Consider the following 6,541-nt stretch of genomic DNA (forward strand, 5'->3'; position numbering starts at 1 on the left):
ATGCTTTGAAACAAACTTAATTTGCCAGCGAATGGATACATATATTTTAAATGCCATACCTCGTTAAAGTCATATTTGTTATCGTCTGACTTACGTGTCAACAAAGTTTTCGCGATCGAGAGCGCGTGAGCCTCGACCTGACTTGTGTGTTCCCTCACTATTGCGCTCTTCAATATAGCGTCAACTCGGTTAAAGCGCGCGGCAAAGCATGGCTCCCAAAATGTACTAACATTTTTAATAAACTCAAGTTTTCCAATGACATGATGTTTTCCCCCATCTCAGAAAACATAATCAGCTGATCACCCAATCACGCAACACAAGAAATACCAGTCAACAAATCTCTTATAATACAAATCTGGTTATAAAAACATTGTTCATTGCTTACCTGGACTAATGTTTGCAATATATTTTATTAATTATATTCAAAATTTCATTCCATAATTATAATAATGTTTACAATGATTTCGGCGAAATCGTAGGCGAAGTGATCGGTAGATCGCACAACTCGCCGTTATTTACAGCAACCACAGTCAGATTACCGCTATTGACGCCTTGAAACAAACTTTAGTTGCAAGAGAACGGATTCACATATCATACATGCCGTACCATGACTCGCTAAAAGTCATATTTGAGGCAGTTTGACTACTGGTCAAATTGTTCCATACGTGAAAACATATCCTGCATACCACCTGTACCAAAGTGCTACGCTGACGTTTGTTATAAGTTTAAGTATATATATATATAGCGGAAGCTGCAACTAAAATAACACGATATTGGAATATATCATTTCTGATAAAATAATAATTCCAGATACAATTTCTACCGACCATTGCATCAAAATTCTTTAAAGTTGTATCATTGGGTACGTTTTAACTGAATCACCGGTAGATTGGGAGGAAACGTGCACAGCTGATTGCTATTTCGGGCTTAGTTTACGAGAAAACACACACGGTAATCTTAATCTCTGCATATAAAACAATGCCTTGGAGGACAGAGCATGTAAACTGTTTTGTTGGTGATCTACCATCTTCGACTCGCCCACTGTTAAACCACTGATCATCCGTAACGCACATCAATTATTTGGACCCCAAAGGTAGCGCTATGGCGAGAGATCCCTGTAAAATAGTTCATCAAAGCTAGGCCAAGCGAAGCTTCTACAGTCGGCACCAGGCCTACCCCGCATGACAAATTCCAAGAAATGTAGTCAACTGTCCATCATTCAATTTCCAAGAAACATGTGCCATATATGGAAGTGTTACTACGACTTATCAATGAAACAAGCCAGGGCCTAGATTTTCGAAAGATCGTAGCTAAGATAAATCTTAACTACTAACGTTCAAAGATAAGATATCTTAAGGTTAAGATAGGATAGATTTTCGAAACTATCGCACACTTGTCGCAGATGGTTCAGAGCTACGATACCTGTCGTAACTCTGACAGAGAACTCATTTGTGTTAGAGATTGAAAAAGCGAGGTGTTTCCCAATGACGTCACGGGGATTTCCCAGCTGCTGACAATAACAACAACATAGATAAGTGACACGGAATTCATGATCACATTGTCAGGTTGCATTGTTTAACATGCACATATTTGAGTGAAATTCTGTACAATCCTACATGTAGATGTTTTGTTTTTATGATAAAAGATGCCATGACTACCCGAACACAAATATCATTCGTGTGCCATGCAAAGGCATTTTGCAAACCCAATAAGTGTTATAATCAATAAGTGTAGTGTTACCACACTTTAGCTATTAGAACTGAACAAATGTGCAAAAAGATACTTCACTATTTTCCCTTCAAATGGTCCCCTCGCGAGCGCGCAGAACTTTATGATAACACATCGCGAACAAAGTCAAGGACGAAAGTAAGGGACGTTATTCTAAATGACATTGCCGAGACCTTTGGTCGAACAGCAGGCTTTTAGGAGATAAACCTATTGTGTTTTGAAATTTGATGTAGTCCCACTGTAGGATAGATACCTCTTTTTATAATTATGAACCGAGCGCTTTAGCGCGAGGTTCCAAATTTCAAAACAGAGTAGGTTTATCTCCATTCTACCATGACGGCAACAATGCTTTGAAAACGGCGCTCTTTGCAACGTGTAATAACACGGGTGCACAAGTCCTCAATCTTGGAACATTCTGAAAAGTGGTCACAGGTAGTTATATATGTAACAATTATTACTAAAGTTCAAGATTAAAAAACACTATAGTCGTGAGTAGTTCCTAATAAGTGTTCAAAACACATAGTTTTTCAAAAGAAGCTGACAAATGACACTCCTTACTTAATCCAAAGAGAGATGTTTTTAATTTCTATCAAACTGTTGCACACTGTTGTACATTGTGGACTGGCTGTCGTTTCTCGGAAATTTGTGAGAGGGGTCATTTCTTGGAAACCGAACATGCCGTCATTTCTATTGTAGGGGTGACGGGTAATAGAAAAAGGTTTTAAAATGCTAAACGAATATATTTCTACAGCAAACTTTATGAATTAACATTCTAATATACATTTAACATGTCTAAGAGTTATTAGTTAGATAGCAATTACCCCAGTAAATAATAATAACATCAAAGTAAATGCCTCTCCACCCCGAACTTGGATGTGGCAGAACTTGACCTACATCACGGTTACTCACATCTCACAGCTGTCAATGGCTGACAATCATGGGTCAGTTTCACAATACTGCTTGTTTTTTTCGTTTATGTCACGAATAAACAAAGGACTCAAATACAATATCAAGCTATTTGTATTTAGATGATGTTATTTTTTTTTATCTAACTAGATCAATAATTATTTTCAAAAATTGAAAGTGACACTAATTTTCGTTCACAAACGGAGATAATTTAGGAATTGTCAAGTTATGTTGCCTAATGGAACACTCCACAAGTTAGCGTGACCATACATATAATGTAGTCCTTTTCTATCTTTTCAAATGAAGTTGAGCTAATAAACAGATTTGTTTATTTGATTTAAATCTGGCTGATGAGCGAAATGTCTGCATTGTAAATGTGTGAAATCTATTTCCCAAACGTAGTTCGATGACGTCTGGCAGCATTGCTGAGGGTCATTTAATAGTATTTGTTTAATAGTATTCATTTAATAGTATTAGGTCATTTAATTGTGACCCTATACTTTACAGTTATTTTGTTGTCTGAATGGTTTTAAGTATTTATATCTTTTTAATATAAAACGGGTAAATGTACACTTACATTTTAAAAGACCAACCTCAATTATTATAATAAAATCGGCCCATTGAATGCAAAATTCAAAGATTATTGTGGTGAAAACGTCTATCTGTAAATTTCACTCAATAAACATTTGCTCCGAAAATATAGTGGAAACTGAATTTTGGACAGTGTTCAAATTATATTACTTTTTGATGGCTTTTTAAACTCAAACGAGCATGGGAACTCATTTATTACTTGATTTTTCAAATCGCCAATCTCGAAAATACGATGCAAATATGTGCCTAACCTTTGCTGTCAAAATATCACCAAATTGCTATACTTAATGGAATACATCCATGCCGTTACTCGCCTGCTTTTAACGAATGCAATTATTTAACAGACAATATTTAATCACTTCTTGTCAAATATTAGTCTTTCAATAAAATAGATAACCTACGTGTTGTTTTTAAAACGAAAAAAAAATACAATTAATTTTACTAGAAAAAGATTAAATAAACTCTTTATACAAATATACTATACACATATTTTAATCAAATGTATTTCCTTGTTGAATCAATAAATACTACACTGTATAGTTACATCTAATTGTTAAAACCGCTTGTCCCACACCATTTTAGATGTCAAACCTGATGCCAAACGCTTATGGTTGTGCACCTTGTCACACATGTAAATTGATACAATTTTATAAAATGCGAAAATAAAGACTAAAGCATTGTCACAAATGCGAGCCCGAAAATATAAGAGCGAAACTCTGCGCTTTATGAACTCTGTAGCCTGCCGACGCCTTCGTTTTTATCCTTCCCAAATTATCAAAAAAGGTATGTTGTTTCACACTTCTTCAGCATGGACTCGGATAGAAATATATTGTAAGCTATCGACTCCACAGTTATGTGGATCGCTGTCGCGATTAAGAACAATTTTGATGTGAAATCTTTGTTGCGTTCTTCGTGTTTTCGAAGTGTCAATTTGAATCACACAGTTTAACAAAATGAAATATCAACGTAAAGCAGACTAATTGTTTGGCAAAATATCTATGGAAAACTATGCCGCCATTTTGGATGAAGATAAAATAAACTTACGACAGGTATGGGGCTATCTTAGATTTATGACAATCTTAAGATATCTTAGGGCTACGATAGTTTCGGAAATATGCTACGATAGCCTACGATTTCCTTACAACAAATTTACGATAATTTTAGGGCTACGATCGTTTCGAAAATCTAGGCCCAGGTTCTTATTGTTGACCTGCCTGACATCGAAGTGTATTAATCCCATTGGTTTACTGGTGTAACTGAATGCAAATTAGACTGCCATTCTGTGACACTAGCAAAATATTAGCCAATGAAATATCGTAACATGATCACATGATTACATTCTCGTGAAGCTTGACCCAGTTCATTTTGTATGCTCTACTTGTCCACGGACATGCTAGAAAACGTATATTACTCGCCCGACATCTGAACCTTACTTGGCACGGGCGTCGGGCAATGGTATTTTTCAACCCCCGTAAGGTATAAAAATAACCCATAAAAAATGATGAAATCATACTTCATAAGTAATAGTAATAGCCAAATGGATGGCCCTATCTAACCTTTAAAGTAGTCCTAAGATTCCAACGTTCTCCTAATTATACAGGTGTAATTTGACGAATGTTGTACCATTATTAATGGAGCTCTAGCTTTATCATCAAATGTAATAAATTACTGAAAAAAGACACCATACTATTTGACGGCATGGCTGGTTTTATGTATTTGACAACGTCGGGAAAAGACGATACTGGTATTTTGATTAATATATATATCCCCTAATTTCCGTTTATCGTATGGAAAATAACGATCTGTAAAACAGTATTTGACTTTGTTTCGACAGAACATAAAATGACCCCTTTTACCATTTGAATAATGTCATAGATAGTTTACCATGTATCTTAACTGGACACGACACGCACCTGTTTGGCATTAGTTTTAAATAATCAAATACACAAAAGAATATTTAGAAACAAAAAAAATTATATTAAATATTGGGTATGTATTTGTTCATTATGATGTGATTATTTCTCTTCCTCTTGTCTGAGAATTATACAATAAAAGATGCGAAGAAAGCTCTATTGGTATACAATTATCAGGATAATCGTATAAGGTTCCAGCAAAGGGGTTCGTGACACATTGGCACGAGTTATATTTTCATACTTTTTTTACAATTCTTGGAGAAATAAAGTAAACAGTTTAATAGCCTGTGATCACAATATTTAAAAAGGGATGAACCCATTGAATATATAATGCAAAACGAGAGGAATAACTCGTAAATCGTTTGCGACTAACGCACGACTAACGCGCACCTAGCAAATAGTTAGATATCACTGTTCTGTAAATCAAAAGACATGCCAAACAATTCCAAGACCAAGACAATTCTTCCAGAAATGTGTGCGTATATTTTAATGAAAAATATTATCCATTTTGTTTAAGTAATATATTGAGTTTTAGTTATAATATAAAATGAAACGGCTATCATTGACATTGTTTATATGAACTTATAATATTGACTATTACACTCCCAAGAAATACGACCTGTGAAGATCCGGGGTAGAATAGGTCTTCAGCAACCCCTCGCCGTAAAAGGTGACTATGTTTGTGTAAGAGGCGTCGGCTGGTCAGTCCCGCTGACTTGGTTGATGCATGTCATCGACCCCAATTGCGTGTTCGATGCTGATGATATCAATCACTTGATTGTCTGGTCCAGACTCGATTACAGACCGCTGTCATATAGCTACAATATTGCTGAGTGCGGCGTTAAACCAACCAACCATGAGACATGAACATCGATCCAGGCAAATTACATGCATCACCCAAGCCTGGTCTCCCAATCCCGTCAGAACAAGCATGGTGTCCTTTGAGTCGCTGAATACCTATTCTAACCTGGATCTTCACGGGCTGCTCGGAGGTAGCAGGCTGGGTATAGACAACGTTGATAAATCATTACATCCCGGCTCACCACGTCGTCATGTTGTACATGACTGTATTTACAATGATGGAGTATTTTGGAATGTACTTTATATGCAGGTTATGTGCCTGTTCCCAGCAAGAATTCAGTCTTCACATGTTCTGTACCGACAGGGCGGTACTGTATGCTATATAGATGGTTGTTCTTGTTCCATTGAGTGTAATTACTACTCTCTTTTATTACCAATTAATATTAGCACCCCAAATTCAATCTTATTCTACCCCAAATTGTGGTGTTCATTGTGTTAATTTATATGCAGCAACTTATGTTAAATAAATAAATAAATCGTAGTAACACTTCCATATATGGCACATGTTTCTTGGAAATTGAGTGATGGACAGTTGACTACAT

The sequence above is a fragment of the Haliotis rufescens genome, unplaced genomic scaffold, assembly GCF_023055435.1.
Source record: "Haliotis rufescens isolate VD_foot unplaced genomic scaffold, xgHalRufe1.0.p SCAF_135, whole genome shotgun sequence".
Lineage (NCBI taxonomy): Eukaryota > Metazoa > Mollusca > Gastropoda > Lepetellida > Haliotidae > Haliotis > Haliotis rufescens.